Source organism: Rousettus aegyptiacus, unplaced genomic scaffold, assembly GCF_014176215.1.
Source record: "Rousettus aegyptiacus isolate mRouAeg1 unplaced genomic scaffold, mRouAeg1.p scaffold_m13_p_7, whole genome shotgun sequence".
Lineage (NCBI taxonomy): Eukaryota > Metazoa > Chordata > Mammalia > Chiroptera > Pteropodidae > Rousettus > Rousettus aegyptiacus.
In genome coordinates this window covers 74,261,413-74,281,159 of record NW_023416310.1, presented here as the reverse complement: position 1 = coordinate 74,281,159, position 19,747 = coordinate 74,261,413, and the positions used below count along the sequence as shown (strand labels likewise).

General features: G+C 50.5%; 1 long non-coding RNA gene across 3 annotated transcripts in view; it reads left to right on the top strand.

Moving 5' to 3' along the window:
• LOC107511041 overlaps window positions 1–19,747 on the top strand; it is a 44,968-nt gene that overhangs the window by 18,332 nt on the left and 6,889 nt on the right. For all 3 annotated transcript variants that reach the window (XR_001596986.2, XR_001596987.2, XR_004951818.1), the window contains exon 2: window positions 6,711–6,813. This is a non-coding gene — a long non-coding RNA (uncharacterized LOC107511041). The remainder of the gene's footprint in view (window positions 1–6,710; window positions 6,814–19,747) is intronic.

Sequence of the window (19,747 nt, the reverse complement as noted above, 5' to 3'; positions counted from 1 at the left end):
CAAAGCCATCCGGCTTGTCCAGCGGCTGTGAGTGGGGAGGAAGGAGAGGAGGTGTGGGGAAGGCGCCTTCGGAGTGGGCTCTCCCCGAGGCTGCAGCCACCATCCCTGCCCGACTTCCAGAGCCCCAATAAAAGGTCACTTTGAAGGTCCACAGTCTGCAGAAGCGGGTGCCAAGAAACTGACCATTCATGCCCATGATTCCAATAGCAATTACTTCTTGTAGCCTCAGATCTTTTGTGGCAGGAGGTGGGGTACAAGTGCGTTAAAATGGGTGGTTCGAATTTCCCACCCTGCTTTTGTGTGCATAGTTAACTTAGCTTCCTTTATTAGGTCATGAAAAACCATCCCCTGGAAATGCTTAAAGGACAAAACATAACAAACACAACAGCAGCATTCTGGCCTCTCACCAACTCCAGAGGCCCCTGAATTTCCCGGGTAGACTTTCTTTTCATGGAGCCTGTTTTGTAGGTGAGAACATGAGCAGTATTGGCATTAAAAAGAGGCATCTGATCACCTGGTTCTTGGAGCAACCGGAATAAGAGAGGTCCAAGGGGGAGGAGCCAGCCCACCTTTGCTGGATGCAGACACTCGGGGTCTACCTGATGAAAGGTGCTGAGGGCACCTGGAGCAGCGGCCAGGCAGGTGGAGGTCTCCTGGCTTGTGCCTCCTCATGCCCTTTGGCTGGGTACTGCCTTTTGCTACCACGAGCCCCTGGGGCTGCCCTCCAAGGATCTGCATAACTTAATTCATCTTGGGGCTATATGCTTCAGCCTCCCCAGGGGACATTAGTGTCTCCTACCTGAGCCAATTGTCCCTTTAGAAGTAAAAGACAAATGGTAGCTGCGTTGCAAGCACAGGTGATAGTTCTTAAAGGCCGCTTTGCTTGGGTCTAACATCCAGAGAGTACCCCCCTCCCCCTGCCCCGCCCCCAGTCAGTCCCACTGAGGCAGAGAAAATTCTGCAGAATCAGTAGGCAGTTTGCTGGGATCACTAGGCTGGGTCACAGGCGGGGGGTGGTGGGAGGATGGGGGGGCTGGGAATGGGGAGGGGAGCTCAGCCTGGTTTGGCAGATTGTGGCTGACGCGTAGGGGTGGAGGGGGGACAGCACTAATAGTAACATTGTTATTATTATAAAGCTACCATGAATTGAGAACAGACACCGTGCCACACACCGAGCTTGCGGCTTGGTGTCTCTCTAGACCCGAGTCCGCCCTAGATGGCAATTGAGGCGCGGGAGGAGGAAGGCCAGACCAGCTGGCGTTGGCCTGAGGTTCAGCTGGGAGCCTGCCTGGCGGGGCCCTCCTCAGTTGAAGGCCCAACCAGCCCTAGAGAGGGTGAGGCAGGCCTGCCTCGTGACACCCCAGTGCTTCTGTGGTCGATGCACCAGTTAAAGTCTGTTAAACACTTAGTAGCTCTTGGGGAAGAGGGAATCTGGGCTTGACTTTGAAAGGCGAGAGGATACTGACAAGGAGGGGTGAGGTAGAGAGGGCCAGCGTGGAGGGGACGTGGGGGGACGTGCATCTGGAAGAGGGGTTGCTCCGCTGGCTGTTAAACTGGAGGGTGAAGCTGGCGGGGCGTCTGGGGCCTTGTCGTCCAGGCCTTTGGGACGAGTCTGTGCTCACCGTGGGAGACCTTGTTCTCGCCTCATCATGGCATTGAAGGTCGAGACTCTGGGAAGCTCCTAGCCTGGATGGCGTTTCGGACTGCGAGGGTCCCGGCGGGCGCTGACGCAGGGAAGGAGAACACAGATGGGGGGATTGGAAGGAGAGAGTTAGAGTCTTGATGTGAGCTTTGATGCCTGGGCGGCGGCACCGGCATTCTTGCTCAGGTGTGAGCAGGTGGGACCCTGGAGGATGGGAACAGGTGAGCGACGAGGCAGGGACGTGGAGGTTGATCCACGCTGTCTAGAGCAGGCTTTCTGGGAGTCCCGGAGCCTGCGTGGAAAATGTGCCTTCCACGAGCCGAGCTCCTGCCGCTGCACCCCCACCCCCACCCCCTTGGGGCTGCCTGTCTGGGCTGATGGCACCACCTTATGGTCAGAGAGGGTATTGTCTGACCAAACAGTGGACTCTCCTCGCTACCTGAACCCCCACCCCCCAGGCCTGGAGTGCTAATATGGGGGTCTCCTGCCTTCTCCTCAATTTCCCTAGCAAATCAGTTAATGCTGATTTAGGCGATCGTCTTAACAACGACATGCTTTAATTGTTCCATCCAGGAAATCTCTTTCAAACGTTTTTGCTTTCCTTCCCCATCCTTGGCCATCTTAACACGTGAGCCTCAAATCTACTCTAATCGTGGCTTCTTTGGGTCATGCCTGTACAAAGAAAGCGAAAAAAAGGAATCCGAGTGCAACTGGAGAAGACGAAATAACACCCTGCCACTACCGGCTTTCAAAATTCTCGAAAGCAGGAGTCTCGCCCTAAAAGAGTCTCCATGTTTCCCCTTTATCTTCTTTCATTAAACCGGTTATTTCATTAAATAGAATTTGGGGTGAAGGAGAATCTGTCTCACGTATTCGAGCTTGTTAGCGCTACAGCAAATTTGCTTTCTACTAATTTTTACTGCGGAAGTACGGGGCCTCAACGACATTGTGAGTTGAGGCCGCGTCTGTGGGGCTGGTCTGGAAACCATTTATAATATGTTTATTGGAGGGAAATATATTCTGAGCTCCCAAAACAACCAACTCCCACGGTTTTGGAACACACCGCTTTTGTGAATTGGACATTTCCTCTGTGTCTTCGATTCATAGTCAAACTGTATTCCTGGATTGACCGAAAACGCAAAAGATAAAAAAGAAGAAGAAGAAGAAAAAACCCCAGGAGAACGGGAACTCTGTCTCCCTCACAATAAGTTCATTTACTGGAAAGAATATAGAAGCTGTAAATATTGGGTGTCTGGTTGTGGTCTGAGTTTTGTTAGTGCCTTGCCCTGAAGTCTGAACAGTATTTAGAAACACTCTCTGTTTGCCTTGGATCGTAAGTCTTGCGTCCTCATTGTGTGCCGACGCGAACTCAGGAGGGGCTGTGTGGGCCGAGGGGCTGCCTGGCCCCCGTGGGCAGCCGTGGTGGAGCCCAGAGCCGGATGGATGGTGTGGAGCTCTCTGAGACGGGGCTTCAAGGTTGGTCTGAGAACTGCTGATTTCAAGTGGGTGAAGGACGAGTGGTTTTGTGGGGCAGTTTTCCAGTGAGCCAGATTTTGAAAATCTTCACAAAACAACGAAATCTATTAATGCAGTTTAACCATCAGTATATAACCAGGGTCCATCAAACGGAATTTTAGGTTTTTTTCTTTTCCCTGAGCACTTACGACTATTTGTGAACGTTGGCATCTCATGGCCTCTGTTCTTTTTTTAAAGAAACCTTCCAAAGACCACAAAGAACATTTACTTGTTAACAAAAAACAAAATAAAACTCATTCTATCTTGAATTTACCACGTGGGACCATTGGAACCACTTATAAATCTAAGATATTTCATGGGATCTTAGCGATCATCTTTTTTCTTATGTCTTGAATTATTTTCCATTTTATCATCCTAGGAATTAGTTCTTTGTTACTCCTCAGCTATTGCCAATTGTGCTAAAAACATGCAAATACTAAGAAAAATAAAAATGAGAAGGATGAGGCAGCATCCTTCTAATCGCTCTCGCATAGTTTTCTTATTACATTGCTGGAAGCATTCCACTGTCTTTCAGCAAGGGATAAACGAAGATAGCAGAAACCATCTTTGTAGTTCCATTATTATTGCTTTCAAGGCGCGCAGTCGAGAATACGGAAATGTTCATTTCTTGCACAAAACGGTAAAGAAAATTGACAACAGAAGACTTCGTACAGGAGTTCGACACATCAGAAGCGAGAGCTGCGATGTGAACTCTAATGATAATAGTAAACTTGATTTTATAAGTGAAGTCCTAGACTGTGCATCTCAGGACAATCCGGATGAATTTTCTCAAACTCCTGACATGAATGATGAAGAAACAATATATTTCTGAGGGCAAAAAGAAAATGTGATAGGCTTATCCAGTTAGTCATTGGACAGGGTTTCATCACAATATTTCGCAGCAAGAACCTGGACCATCCAGTCGTGCTAAGAAGACTGGGGGCCGGTTTTCTTCTTCCTCTTGCAGCGTTTGTTTACTAAAATCTCTTTGGTACAGTTTGATCAAAAGGAGACGTGATATAGAAATGAAGACAAAATCAGTGGGCTCATTCTTAACGGGCGTTGATGAGTTTAAAACTGAAAGTGCTTTGCCATTATGGAGAAAAGATGACCATGCTCTTTAACAAAATTATGAGCGATCCAAGGTTTTTAAAGTAACTCGTTTTATGACACAAGTACGTGACGGCCTGGAAATAACGATAAACTAGCATTTACTGAAGATTGACTGGAAATCTGGAATTAGTGTTTATGAGATGGGGCTGTTCCAGGTTCACACATGACAGTGGAACATCCCGTCGCATGCAGAGGACATTGCTCATTTGGGGTTTATATACCTTCAACGCCAGGGAACTATGGAATGAAACTCCGCTATGTTTAAATTATTAAATTTTCCAGTAAAGTTTTTTTTTTTTTAAAACTCTTGATGATTACTTCTGTAAATTGCTCATGCAAATCAAAAAGCTCCATTGGACCCTGATGGTAAATGATGATAAATGATGATGAGAACTGTTTCCTGGTGAATGGGGGGCTGGGGTGGCAGGAGAAAAATATATATATAAAAAAAAATCCAGTCTACACCGTCAGGCAAGGAGGAGTCACTGTGGACGCTCGTCTATTCCCAGCCATCTCCCTACCCTGCCTTCCTGCTTGAGGAACGATGGTTGTTTTTAAGTAAGGTGGCCTGAGTGGAGACATCGTCATAACCTTTCTGTTTAGTCTTCCTTTTCGTGGAACTCTGCGCTTCTCAGAATTCATTGGGGACGAGCATTACTGTGACACCCTAATGTGTATCCTGGACTTGGTGTGTGGTATATGGGATTTTTAAGATTAATTTTGACCCTTCGAGTTTTTTGCTTTGAAGACTCCAGCGCCTAACGATCTCAGTCTGTTGGGGCTGCCGTAACAGACTAGTGGGTGTCTGAGACAGCCAACGTCTACGTCTCACTATTCGGGAGGCTGGAAGTCTGAGATCAGGGTGCCTGCAAGGTCGGGTTCTTGGCAAAGCCCTGCTTCCTGGTTATGTATTCCGGTGGCCTTGCTTGGAGCGTGCAGGACTGAGAGGGAGAGAGGGAGCAGGGGAGAGGAGGCGGGGTGGAAAGCGTGTTTGCGAAGGAGAAAGCTGGAGGTTGGACGCCGACCGGGGTTAGACCCCCAGGGCCCACCGCGTCCGCCTTCATCTGCCAGGAACAGAAGACCCAAGGGCAAAAGCCTTAAAGAGTAAAGACAAGTTCGTTACCCCCATTCCTGGGGACGTGGGGCTCGTGTGGAGACCTCTGAGGCAGGAACACATCGAGGCATCAGGTGGCAGATCGGAGGTGCCAGGAGAGAGGCGACGATGAGGAGTGGGGGGCAGGCCGCCACCCTGATCGACGCTTGCACGCGAGGGGCAGGTAGAGGAAGTGATGGAGTTTCCGCCTCTCCAGTCTCGCACTTCTGCCTTTGCTCGCCGGCACTGTCCAGCTTCTCCCACCGAAACCTTCTCGCCACAGCCAGACTGATAAAAGCCAAACCAACCCCCCCATCCTACCAACCACCATCCGTCCATCCAACCGAAACCCCAAGCCAAGCCATGTCATCCAGGCGCTCCATGGCAGAAGCCTCCTTAGAACCGAACTCAGAACTCCTCGCGGGGACTGGACTGGAAGGTCACGTGAGATTTGGCCCTGCTGGGTTCGAGGACCTCATGGGGACCACTCTCTCCCTCCGTCATTCCCTGCCGGCTCCTCCTTTCTGCCTTCGGGCCATGATGCAGGTGGCCCGTCCGACTGCGGATCAGGAGCCGTGTTCGGTCTTGTTCTTTCTCTCATTCACAGTGAGTGACAAGTGCCCTGAAGGGTTGGAGGAAGTTTGCCATTTTCAGTGCTGCATCCCTAGCACCTGCGATAGCACGGCGGATGAAGCGTGTGTGCCTGTCCGTGCGTGCGTGTGCGCGCGTGTGTGGGTACCGCATGGCAAAATGCCTCCTAGCTCGTTAGCAGAACTGGGACTTACGGAAAGGAAGCCCAGTCTGGGGAGAAATGGTGACTATAAAGGGTTCGTGGCCATCTGGGCGTGACGTCCAGTGAGCAGTCAACAGGGACGTCCTCCTGCGCCTGGCATTTCACGGTTCGGCCAAGGCCCAGACCCCGTACTGCTTTGTGCTGAAATAATTTAGAGGTGAAAAGCGCTTTCTTGTACGTTGCCCATTTAAACCTCTCTACAGCCTAGAGAGGGAACAGAGTTATTATTCCCCGTGGTACAGACGAGAAGCTCACGCTCGGAGGTTCTTGTCCAAGGCATGCCCAGACGGAAGGGCCTCAGTCCTGGTTTGGACCTGGGTCTTCAGATTCCCAGATCTTCATATTTTATTGTTGTTCTTGACGTCATGACGCACGTCTCCACTCCCACCGGTGGACAATAAGGGTCACGGGTCATGTTGCAAAACACTTTTCTTTCAAGGCTGATTAAAATGAACTTAGCCTGATGGCCAAAGGAATCCAGTATCCGTGTATGTATACATGTATATGTGTGTGTGTGTGTGTGTATAATTTTTTTTTCTTTTTTTCTCCCTAAGGTCTTAAAACCCTGAGAAAGGCAGAAGAACTAGCAAGAGAGAAAAGTAAAAAACAGAGGACCAAAAGACAGACCTCAGAGGAAAGAAATGGAAAAGAACAAAGGTAAGATTATCATCCAAGAGGAAGCCAAAGAATATTTTCAGATTCTTCTTGTTCTTTGGCAGGGTTACGAAGTGGGTAACGAGATAAATTAGGCACGTAGAACTAACGAGAGAAGGCTGGTAATGGATGAGGAAAAAAAATAAAAATAAAAATAAAAAAGAACACAGCCCCCTGGGGAAAGACAGAGGAAAAGATTGGCTGGCCAGAGGGGAGCGTGCCCGCAGCATGGGGTGTGTCCCCATCAAGGACATGAAGTGGCCACCTGGCGGTTCATGGCGCCCGCAGGTGGTGGGTGTTCAGGAGGGACGGTAAAGGGGAAGAGGTGAAGAAAGGGGGGGTCGCGAATCTGTGGAGTGTGGGCCGGGGCACAGCTTCGGGCGGGTGGGGAGGGTAGGGCTCTGGGTCTAGACACTGTGGGGTTCCAGGGTCAGTCTTGACACTGATTAGCTGTGTGACTATGGTCAGGGTACTTAGCTTCTCTGAGCTTCAGTCTGCTCCACCTAAGTCCCGGGATGATACTGTGTATGTACCTTGTCATGTGGCTGTCGGATTAAATGAGATAGTGTGGCACCCGGCAGACACTGAGAAGCCATTGTTTTCCCCAGGGATCAAAGCACGGGGTGGCGGCTGGGGCCACTCTCTGCCTCTCATTTGAGTGTTCGCAAGAATGGTCAGGTACTCGGAAGGCAGGACACCAGGCTGGCGGTCTGTCCCCTCCTCCCACGGTGGTTGAGGCGGCTCCGTCCAGCTGGTGAGACTGGGGTGGGCTTCACCTGGGGGCGGCTGCGGGGGGTTCAGTTTGCGGGTGACTGTGTGCCGTTCGCTGCCACATTTGCTTTAAAAAAAAAAATGCCTTAATGGACCGCTGTAGTAGAGACAGAAAAATCTTTCATTCGTCCGTGTGTGCCGTCCAAATGATATTTTTAAAGATTTATTTTTGTGCGTTCACAGTGTTCTTGAATAATGTTTCCATAAGCACGGTCAAAGATAAACCTGCGCCGAGCATGGAATCTGGCCATGCCCGTTTCGGAGCGTGGCTGGCTGTGGCGCTGAGCTCCTCGCTGACCGAGCCTCCCTGGGTGGACTCGCTCGAGCTGCCTCTCTGACCAGAAGCTTCTGAGCCCAGGCCAGGCTCCGCGTGGTGCCTCCCTCTGACCTCCCCCGCCAACGGCTGGGAGCCCGAGGGGTACTTGTTCTTTGAGCCTCGAGGTGTTTGTTGGCTGCGTGGACAAGCATAACACCAGCATTTGGTTTTTATGTTGCAATGGGTAACCCTTCTGTAGGATGAAAGATTTTAAGAGTCAAAGGCAAGGTACAGAAGCAAAAGCAATATGATGATTTATTTTTTTAGGGTAAAGGCTCCTCTCCTCATTCTCTCTGTGTTGAATGTTCGAACTTGGCTTAATGACCAGCGTGGATTCGGCAGGTTAAGTGATCACATGACAATGTCCAAATGGCTCACTGTAGAGACAGAGTCTCCTGGAGGTGGCAGGGTCCTTATGAAACGTCACAGAGCCCCGTGGCTGAGCCACTCCCAGCATATGTGTCGCTCCTGGAATCTGAACATAAGTCTGGTGGGGACCTTCCTGGCAGGTGGCCTTAGCTCCTCAGGGCACCTCCAGCATTATCCCGGCTGCTGATGCCTGAAGCTGCAGCCCCACCCTCCAGACCCTGGGCTTCTGGCTCCCGTTCAGCCATTATCTGGTTTGGGACAAGTCTTTGCAAGGATGTTGGGAACCAGTGTACCTGGCTGAGGACTCAAGGGTCATTGCAAGCTTCTGGTGGGCCCCCTTCTGCTGCCCCTAGATCAGGTTGCTCTGAAGGTGACTCAGGGTGACTCAGGCTGGTAAACCAGCCACCATATACACCCTCGATGACGTGGGCGGACCCTGTCCCATCAACGGAAGGCCTTACGGGCAAAACTGCGGTCCCTTAGAGAAGGCCTTCTGCCTTAGGACGGCAGCATCAGCTCCGGCCTGTGTTCCCAGCCTATCAGATTCAGACTTGCCAGTCCCCACAGTCGTGTGGGCCGGTTCCTTGCCGGAAGCTCGCCGTGAGCGTGTGTGTATGTACACGTGCACGCCTCTCCGTGTGTGCGTGGGCTACTCTCTCTGTTTCTCTGAGGACCCTCGCCGGTGCAGCTCCTCCTGTCTGGCCTGATCTCCTTTTCTAGAACGCTCCTCTGAGTATCTGGCCTCCAGGGGCCGTGCCTTCCAGCCTGCTCCTCATGCACCGAAAGGCTGGATGCCTCCTTGATTTTTTTCTTCTTTTTTTTTTTAGGTAGTGCGTGGTGGGGTTACGTCGCTTTAAGCGTGTGCCCCCCACACTTCGATTCTTGAGGTGAGGCACCCATTTCCTTCTTTAGATCAGCTCAGCTCCCAGGAGAACGGGACGCAGAGTAGGTGGTCACCAGGTATTTGCTGGGCGAATGCCTGTGTCGGGGACTTGGGCGTGGTGGTGACTCCAAGCTGATTACAGACACTTCCCTGGATTTTCAGCAGGACAATCAAGGCTGCATAACCGAAGGTCGTGCTTCGAAGCGTTGGTTTATTCTGTGTGTGTGTGTGTGTGTGTGTGTGTGTGTGTGTGTGTGTGTGTGTGTCTGAGGCCTGTGCTCTGAACCACACCCAGACTACCTTTCTGTCCCCCTCATTCCCTGTCTCTTTGTCCAGTGTGGTTTCTTGAACGGAAGGTGCAGCCGGTTCAGTCATAGCGGAGGACATGGAGACTCGAAGCTCGGAGCTTTCAGGTGGCGATGGGACAGGACGTGGCTCCGTCCTTGTGCTTAGAACCGCGTCTCGCCCCCTTGGTGTACCCTCTTGGGTTATCTTCAAGCGGCTGCAAGTGGAAAACCACAGAGGTGCCTGTGCCCACGCGACGGCCGAGCGGGCCGTGGGACCGCGGCGTCCTCAGGACCTGGAGGCCAGCCTCCATGGTGCGCGCGGACTCCTTCTGTGTCCCTGGTGACTTTTTTTTCTTTTTTTTTGAAACACATGGCCTGGCAGCTGTGGTGGACTTTCACTCAAGAAGTCCCTGCCTTGAGCGAGGGGAGCTTTTCAGCGTTAACAAAAGCCAAGGCTTTCCTGGAATTTTCTTTTAAAGACACACTACATAACTCCGCGCTACCTCTGTTGGGACGTTTTATAACTGACAACCTTCATGCTTTCTCTTTTCACCAAAAACTCTTGCTGGCGGGCGAGGCAGAGTTAATGAGCTCAAGGAGGGCATTGCAAACGACTCTTGAAATGGCAAAAATTCCTTTTATTTTGTTGTTTCTATGGAAAAGAAAATAATTGGGGGGAGAAAGAAAAGGTCCCCGGTGAGGAGCTATACTTAGGCTTTTACGAAAAAGCACACTTTGTTGATAAAATATGAACTGCCTGAGAGATTTATAAGAGTCTAAAATCCTGCACAGCCCTTCAGAATTTGAAGCAGCAGAAAACGGTGATATTTTTAAAACAAGTATTTATAAAAGTAATTGGGTCCTCTTGATGTGGAATAAGGAGGGGGAAAAAAAACTGCTAAGGAAGCTATATTGGACTTGACATAAAAGCGAGGTATGTAATTTGGGAGCAGAAGGAAGGGCGGGGAGCGCGTCCACGCCGTACCTGTGGGCCCTTCTCCCCCTTCGAGCGGCCCCAATACCAGGAGCGGGGCGCCTCTGCCAGGCCTGCGGGCAGTGCCCAGCGATGGCCGCTACCTTCCGAAACCCCAGCTTAAAATTCCGAGGCCCTCTAAAACTGATGATATGCAAACAGGACAGAAAACACATGTTTTTGGGAACATTTCGGTTAAAATTAAAAAATGTGGCCGAGACCGTGCCAATAATTTACTCGAGAATATCTGAACCAGATGCTGCTAGCCCGTAATTCTGAGCAATTTGCCAGAATTATGTATTTAATCTCAGAGATGAAGTTAAAATATGCATGGTTTTTGTTGTTTGTGATGCACACGCACAAAAAGATCCAATGTGACTTGGGCTAATGCTGAATGAAAGACGAGAAACAGGCAAGATGTCCATTAATTATTGTTCGAACCTGCACTGAGTTAAGCAAGAGACCGTCAGAAACGAATCCTCAAAACTGCAATGCCCTAAGAGGTTAGGCAAACATTTTTGGGTAGGACGTTAATGCACGAAATGACAGCTTTGCATTGAGACAGTGTTTCTGTTGGTGACAGAGTTCTAATTTCTGAGTGGCTCCACTCATGGGCACATCTTCTTATTTATGTGATGCCAAACATCTGGATGAAAATGGAAAAAAAAAATGCAGCCAGCCGTCTGGATTTCTGTTCTCTAAGAAGCCAAATTATCAAGTAGAGGGGCTAACTGGTTGGCAGACATTTTTTTTTAGTTCTTGTTTAGATATTTAGCATCTAAGTGTGCAGAGGCATTTTAGTGCAGTGGGTAAGCTTATAGGCTCTGAAGGTAAACTATCAAGGTTCGAATCCTGGCTTTGCCACAAGGTCTCAGTGAGGTAGATACTTAAAGTTCTCTGTGCTCATTTTTCTCATCTGTAACATGGGCTTGGTAACAGTGTTTACCTTGTAGGATTGTGATAAAGGTTCAGTGATTCGATACCATTACCTAGCACAGTATCTGAACCGAGCAAACGCCCTCAGCAAATGCTGCCCTTCTTCATTTTTCATGGTGTTTGAGACCTAGGGGAAGGCGGTCCTAGAATTTTATGCCTCTAGTCCTTTCGACGAGTGAGAAGTGTAACTCGGAGGGGGAGATATGTATTTTTTTATTGTGGTAAAATGTGTGCAACATAAACTTTACCGTTTTTAAGTATATAGCTAAGCAGCATGCAGCACATTCATATTGTGCAACCACAGGAGAGAAGTTAATTTTACAAAAATAATCTCTCGAATCCGTGGCCAGCTGTCCACACCTCGGTTGGACCCCTGTCCTCCCTCGTCTGAACTGTTACAGTGGCCCGGTAGCTGTTTGCTCCTTTTCTACTCCTGATGTGGCTCGAGATCACTCTTTCTAAAATGCCAGTCTGCTCTCTGCTAGCCCTTTGGGGTCTTTCCATGACCCCCTGAGCCCATTCACTAACCGTGCAGTGTAAAGCCTGGCCTCACCAGCTTGGCATTTAAGGGGTTTGCAACTTCATGCCTGGTGGCCTAGTACTTGGCACAAGGCCCCAAGGGGTGCATGGTGGTGGTGGCGGCGGTGGGGTCTCTCAATATGTGCTGCGTGAAGGACAAGGGGTTCGGGGACCATGCTGATTTTACAGAAGAGAAGCTGTGTCAGCTTCAGCCCGGGATGGCACCCCACCTAAGACAGGGTGCTTTCTGGGGGTTTGTCTTACTGAGCACAGTTCAAGGGGCCCCGGCAGCCGGGCACCTCTGCTCCCGGACTCCGGCTCGGGATGGGTTTTTGCAAGGGTTTAGCTCCCCAGTGGCCTCTCCCTTCTCTGCCATTTACCTTCTCGGGGAAGTGACACTGTTCTTCCGGACGCTTGGACAAGTCACCCAGATGCTCAGTCAATGCCACTGTTGCAGTTTCCTCTCTGCTTCTTAGGCTCGCCCCCCCCCCCCTTGCTTTGGAAACGATCCCGGAGGTCCCCGGCTTCACAAATGGGACAGGGACCTCCCTTGAGTCCAGGAAAGGCTGCAACACAGTTTGGTTTCTGCATCGCAGTCTCCTTGGAGGTTAGCGACAGGATTAGGATAGGCGGGGGAGCTCTCTGCTTGCTAAGAGGTTTCCACCAGGTCCCACTTTTCTGCTATTTGCCTCATTCCAAGAAGGGCTCCCTAAAGGGGGACCCCGCCCTGTGGGGGTCACGTACAGTACCATCTGAGTGACAGACCCGAGCACGTGACCATTGTCACAGCCGGCATTGCCCAGCCTGAGAGCGTGTGGGTTAACTTGTGCCCACCATCCAGGAGGAGGGATTGGTGACCGGGCCTCTGCTTGACCGTGGTGGCCCTTCCTGCCCCGTGGATCTGCGGGCAGGGAGCACTAAGCAAGCTTTCTTCTTTCCAGTCTGAGGGGTGCGCGAAAGGCGAGTGTCAGACCAGAAAGGCGTGGCCACTGGCCATGCCTCTGGCACCCCCACCCGCTGCCCCGGCCACAGCCCCTCTCGTTGTCAGTTGGTCAACAACTCGGACTGAGCCGCTCTGTCCGCGGGGCTCTGTGGGGACAGAGAGGAGGCCACATCTGCAGCCACGTTGAGGCGGGGTGGAGGGCTGGCTCCCAGGAGGCTGGTTATTTCTGATGAGGAATGAAGCCAGGTTGCCGCTGGGAAGATACCAGTGTGTTGGTGGTGGTCTGGGCGTCCAGGCTTCTCATGGGCGAGGCCATGCCTGGCGCTTGCACTCGCATGTGCACATGCATACACACACTCGCATGTGCTGGCGCATGCATGCACATGTTCATGGGCACACATGTCCACACGCACGTGCACACATGCACGCACTCGTGTGCACACTGCCCCCGCGCACGCACACAGTCACGCACACGTGGACACACACTCACCATGCAACTCCTTTATTAAGCAGGCGGACATAAACATCAGACACAAACCTATTTATAGAAAGAACAAAGCAAGCAGAAATGAACGTAAACGCCAAAATAAAATCGGACCGGAATGAAAGCTGTCACTTGCATTCCGGGGTGGTATCATTTCACGTTGTCCAGAATCAGGCCGTCTGGGCTCAAGAGTCCAACTCCGACACTTACTGGCTGTGCAACCTGCCTCTTTGTGCCTAGGTTCTTCGTATGCAAAATAGGGATGATCGTAGCGCTGCCTTTTTGCAGTGCTGGGAGAATTAATTAAATGCTGAGGCCAGGGCCTGGCACACAGCGAGTAGCCGATAAGTGTTAGCGATTCCTCGTGTCCTGGCCCTGGCTGTTGCCCGTAGCGACGTGGCTGTCTTGGGCTCCATCCTCTTGCACTCAACAACCCAAGTGTTTGTGCTTGGGGAACAGGCTGTCTTTCTTCCCCACATGAGCTGGAGGAGAAGGAGCCAGCATCATGAGACACAGGCCTCGTGATTCCGCCCTCCCATCCATGGGCTTCCGTCTACCTGCGACCTGTCTACCTGCCTCTGTTTTCACCCTTTCCAGCTATAGTTGGGATTATTCCTAATTTGCATCACATGGTTCCTTAACAACCCTCACTAGTATAGGATTAGGCACAAAAATACTTTTGGTTAGAATTTCAAACATCTTAATTTATTATAAACTATTGCTTTAACAAGTAATTACTTTGATTTCCCCCTTATTTTAAAAGGAATACAAATTCATTATGAAACATGCAGAACCCCCAGATAATCAGGGGGAGCAAAAATCACCCTCCCGTCCGCATCCTGGTGTTTGTTCTTCGAGTTTAGACACGTAGGGACGTAGGTGTTTGCCCCAAGTGGGAATTATTGACACATTCTTCTTGTAAACACCCCCCTCCTGTTTCACAATGTTCATCCGTCCATCACGTTTTGAAATTATTTTTAAAAGCATGTAACGTTTCTCATCAGACGAAATGCGGCTTCTCCGGGAAACATGGTGCCAGCAGGGCCATGTTCCTCCCGGAGGCGCTGAAGGGGCATGAACGTGCCCTTGTCCTCCGGCTCGGGGAGGCCGCCTCCCGCCTCCCTCCTCCCTGAGAGCCAGCCGCGGGGCTCCGAGTCCTTCCTCGGTGAGCCTCACTTATTTTACTTTCAAGGGCCCTGGCGATGACCCTGGATAAGCCGGGATGACCTCCTTATTTGAAGGTCATCTGCAGTCCCCTTTGCCGTGGAACGTGACACAGTCACAGGTGCTGGGGGTCAGGCTGTGGACGTCTTCGGGGCCATTTTGCTGCCCACCACGCCTGTCATCTGAAACAATTCTTTCCTCTATTGCTCTCGGGTGGAGTGCGGATAGCCCGTCACCCTCTCCAGATGTCAACTCCCGAAAGACCGAAACTGTCTCATTCTTACTTGGATTGCCTGCGGCTTTAATCTTCAGACCTGGTCTACTGGTCTCCCCGGGGGTGGGGGAGAGACTCCCAAAGGCTCGTGAGCCAAGGGAGTTCCACGGGAATCCCCCGAGTGTCCTTTGCTCTGACGCACCTGTCCTGGGGTCTAGTTCTCCTTCCCTTCTGTTCTAGATGTTTCTTTTACATTCACAAAGGACGACTCAGCCCTTCGTCCCCATGGAATGCCAAATCGTGACATTCAAAATACTGGTGTCAGTGAAACCATCATGTCCTCCCTCATCCTGAATAAGACGTGTTTTCAAAAAATTGCATATGTGTGTATTTAATAGGAGCACACCAAAATTTGTACTATATCAATCTATATTGCCTGGATCCATTGTGTACAGATAATAATCGCAGTGGTAGCTTGAGCCAGGGAAAAATATTTCAATGCTCAGAGCCGAATGATTGTAGAAACGAAAAGAAATTAAAAAGTAACTAGAATCTCAATTTATATACATTTTTCCTGCATGGAATCATGATATGGTATTAATAAAAGACTTTCTATCATAAAAATTATAGTACCATAAGATTTCAGGAAGGAAAAAGGAAAAATGTAAACTTTTATGACTTATAAAGAAGAGCTTGTTCATGTATTTTTAAAAATAGCCGATGGTGGGTATCAAGTTGCTGTAACATTTAGACCCATTGGAAACATTTCAAAGAGTGATGTAACAGTTCTATGTATATAGAAAACGTCAATATTTCCAATGCAGTGGCAATTACGTCTTTTGTACTATTTAAATTCATGATAAAAATGTGCAAGGGTCTACATAGCGTATGAGAATTCTTTTAGTAGTAATATGAGCATTCAAGTTTGAAGACTGTCTGCCTTACAGGACCTTACACATCGTAGATGCTTAAAAAATGTCTGTGTTTGAGAAGAGATTTAAGTGAAGTTTGTAGAACATTAGACGGGATAAAATTAAAGTGATCGTACAAGCTTAAAATGAGAAAGTTTTAATGCATAAGACTCTCTGACGGATGGTACATGGTGACCACATTTGGGGGCTCCGTGTTTTGTTTTTCCCAACCACCGGTTCTTCCATCGGACACCTACCGGGTGTCCTACAATTCAGTTCAGTCCTGACACTAACTGCCCGGAGTTAGCACAGACCCCACAGGTTATGGGCTCAGTCCCACAACCCTGTCCCCATTTCAGATGCCAGACAGGAATGGGGCCCCCGGGTTACCTGCACCTCTGCCTGGCCAACTACCAGTTTGGAGGTTCCCATGGTCCCCGCCCTTCTCAGGGTTAGTAATTTGCTACGATAGCTCACAGAACTCAGCAAGTGCTGTACGTAACAATCACAGTTTTATTATAAAGGACATAACTCAGGAACGGCCAGACGGGAGAGAGACACAGGGCAAGGTTGGGGGCCCGAGCTTGTACACGCCGCCAGCACCTCCGCATGCTCACTGACCTGCAGACTCCCCTCGCCCGTTTCAGAATGTATATCCATCTCATTACGTAAACGTGGTCGATGACGACATCGGCCATCTTTGATTGAGCTCAGTCTCCAGCCCCCTCCTCTCTGCAGAGGTCAAGACTGTGCAGGGTGGGGTGGGGGTGGGGGTCCTTCTGGTATCCAGCTCCCATCTTGAACCTATCGAGGGGCCAGCCAAGGGTCACCTTATTAGCACAAACTCAGGTATGACCAGAAGGGGCTCATTACAAATGGTGACATCCTCACTCAGGAAATTGCAAGGGATTTTTTTTTTTTGGGGGGGGGGGAGCTTGGTGCCAGCAACCAAGGACAAAGACTGTGTGTGTGTGTGTGTGTGTCTGTGCGCGCGCGCGCACACACACACGCGCGTGTGTATTTATGATTCCATGCTGGGATTTAAGATCTCATTAATCTGGGAAGTTCAGGGATTGGCTTAAGGGAGGGAGCAGGGACAAAAGTGACCTCTGACTTTTTCAAGTCTCACCTGGGACGGGACCACAGGGCTCTCGTTAGAGATTATAGTTGCTCATTTAAACAATAGCCATCCAACTCTCCAGTCCCCCAACCCACCGACTACACAGAGTGCTGGGTCCTGGGCGAGGAGCCAGGAGCCAGGAGGCAGAGGTCGGAGTGGGGACAGGAGCTACAAAGTTGAGTTCAGCACAGTTCCCGCCCCGGGAAGGCTGCACGCCCCCACGAGGCCCGCAGACCCCTGGGCTTTCCAAGTTCTTCCCGGAGATCTCCCCCCACGCCCCATGCTTTCCTCTGTCCCTTTAAGATCTTGTCTCCTGGATGGAATGTGCCTCTGGTGGAAGGGGATCTTGCTGCCCACGCTGGCCTGGCCGCAGTTGGGAGCAGGGTCTCCAGAGTGGCAGCTGCTCTCCCCCTCCCCCTCCCCGTTTGCACCCCCGGGGTGACTCCTGCTCCCTCCCTCACCTATGCCCTGGGCTGCCTTAGCCCCCTGATTCCTCGTTAACAGGAACCGAGTCCATTTTTAGGAGTGATGAGAGGATGGAAAAAAGTCACCCATCACTCATGACAGATGTCGCCAAAGCTTAATTAAGACCAGGCAGTTGCAGCTCGGTGACTTTGGAGTGGTGTGGAAGGAATGCGTGATCGCGGAGTGGGGGCCGGGGTCTCAGGCAAGCTTCTGTGATCTCATTTGTGCAAAGAGGTCCGTTCGACAGTTTAGGGGATGCAAAACGGATGAGGTGCAGTTTCTGCCTTCGCGGAGGTTATAATTAGAATTTTTTAAAAAATTATGCATGAAAAGAAATCAGATAAGACATCAAAATTGTATTCTGCCCTCATTGCCTCTCTGGATATCTGTGTCTGTCTACATCTATGTCTGTATCTGTGTCTGTCTATATCTCTATCCATGTATCTCTATTTCTCTGTCTCCATCTCTCTCTCTCTCTCTGTCTCTACTTCTGTATATTGGATTTTGGATTCTTTCTCTGGCTGTTCAGGCTTTGCCCCCTCCCTCTGCTGAGGAAGGCTGTGGGTCTTCCAGCTAGGTTCAGGAAGGGGGGAATATAGGAGGTGAAAGAGGCACAAAACTTAGGCTGGGGTTTTGGGAGAGATTTTGGTGGGGAATCAGTCAAGGCTGGGCGTGAGGACGGAGGCCCCCGGGGAAGCTGTGGATCCGGAGGGCTGAGGAGAGCGGTCGGGGAGGAGGGTTTAAGTGTTGGTATGGGTTGTGGATTAGATCCCCTTCGATGTTCTAGAAGAGATCCTGGTAGCCTCGAATTACTTCGAATTATTTTTGATCTCTAGGCTGCACTTCTAAACCATCATATCGGACCGATGCTGGAACACGTGGAGCCCTGGCTTGTATGTGGGTTATACGCATTTTTTAATTCAATGAGTTAATACGCGTCGCAGTGTAAATGATAAAATACTACGCATTTGTTATTGCTGAGGCTACAAGAAGAACAGTAACTCCTAATTTAAGTGAGGCCAGTTAGGCTATTTGAAAGTCTGAACAGGATGAAAGGTAAATTTAGTCATGCTCTTCCTAAGGCTTGAAGCTCTGCGGTGGCTTTTCCTTGCACTGGGGGTAAAATGCCACTTCCTTACCGTGGCTTCAGGATAAGCTTCGGCCCGCCCCTCCCAGGACATCTCAGGCCATTTTACTGACTCCGATCTGGCCTCTCTTAGTTTCTGGCATGCAGGGCACAGCTGCCTTGGCCCAGGCTGTGCCCTGAGTCGGCCATGCCATTCTCCCTGTCCTGTGGTCTGTTTCTCCTCATCCTTCACGTCTCAGCTGGAATCTCACCGCCCCAGAGGCCTTCTCTGACCTCCTCTGATCCAACGTGGACTACTCCGTTATGATTTCTTAACAGTATCGGGGGCTGAATGGTGGTCCCCAAAAGATAAGTCCACGGACCCGTGAATGTGACCTTATTTTGAGAAAGCATCATTGCAGACTAAGTTAAAGATCTCAAAATGAGATCATCCTGGATTATCTGGTTGGACCCTAAATGCAATGACAAATGTCATTATAAGAGACAGATGAGAAATGCACGGGGAGAAGACCGTGGAAGACGGAGGCAGAGATCGGGGTGCTGCGGGCACAAGCCAGGGAACGCCGAGGCCACAGGAAGCTGGAAGAGACAAGCAACGTGTCTCCCCTCGAGCCTTTCGAAGAAGCACGGCTCTGCCCACACACACCTTGCTTTTGAACTTCCAGCCTCCAGAACCGTGAGAGAATACATTTCTGTTGTTTAAGCCACTTACTTTGTTACAGCAGCTGCAGGAAACTCATGCACACGGCATTCTATCATTTTTCTTTGTTTTGCTTCCGACGCCTTGTACATCACGGACTGGGCGACATGTGCATGATCTCGTCCTAACTGCCCCCCTGCCCCCTACTGTGCACCACGGTCAGATCCGGGTCCTTCCACTCCTGGCTGTCTCTGCAGTGCCCAACGCAGCACTGACATGGTGGATGCCAAAGCGACATTTATCGAATCGAAAAGCAATGGCGTGTCGCCTTGTTTGGAAGCGTCGAAGAAAGCGCCACTTTCCGGAGAGCCTGTGGCTCGTTGGGGACAGAAAGCTTGCTTTTCAAGTGCTTGACGTCACCCGAAGATGTCACGTGACAGAGAGCCGCTGCTCTTTGTGAAGGGTGTAACCGTCCTCCCTGAAGTTGAGCCCACACTTTAAGTCTTCTGGCTAATCCTTTTCTTTATGAAAAGGGGGACATCGTGCTTTCCCACGGTCCTTGTCGGGGTGACCCCAGGCGGCAGCGTGATTCGGGGCAGCCTGGCTCGGAGCCTGGAGCCGAAGCGCATAAGGCCGGGGCACGTCAGCGTTCAGCAGGAGTCACCGCCAAAGAAAACACGCCCTTCGGAGAGGCGGGTAGTTGCTGGAAAGGCTTCGTCTCGTGTTGAGGCGGAGGGGATGGACCATTTGAACTGGTTTAGTGTTCGTGGTAATATATGGTTCGGGACTCAGTAAAAGGCTATAATTCTGTTGAGGGATTCCACTGAGCTCATAGACCACGGGAGTGCGGCTCGC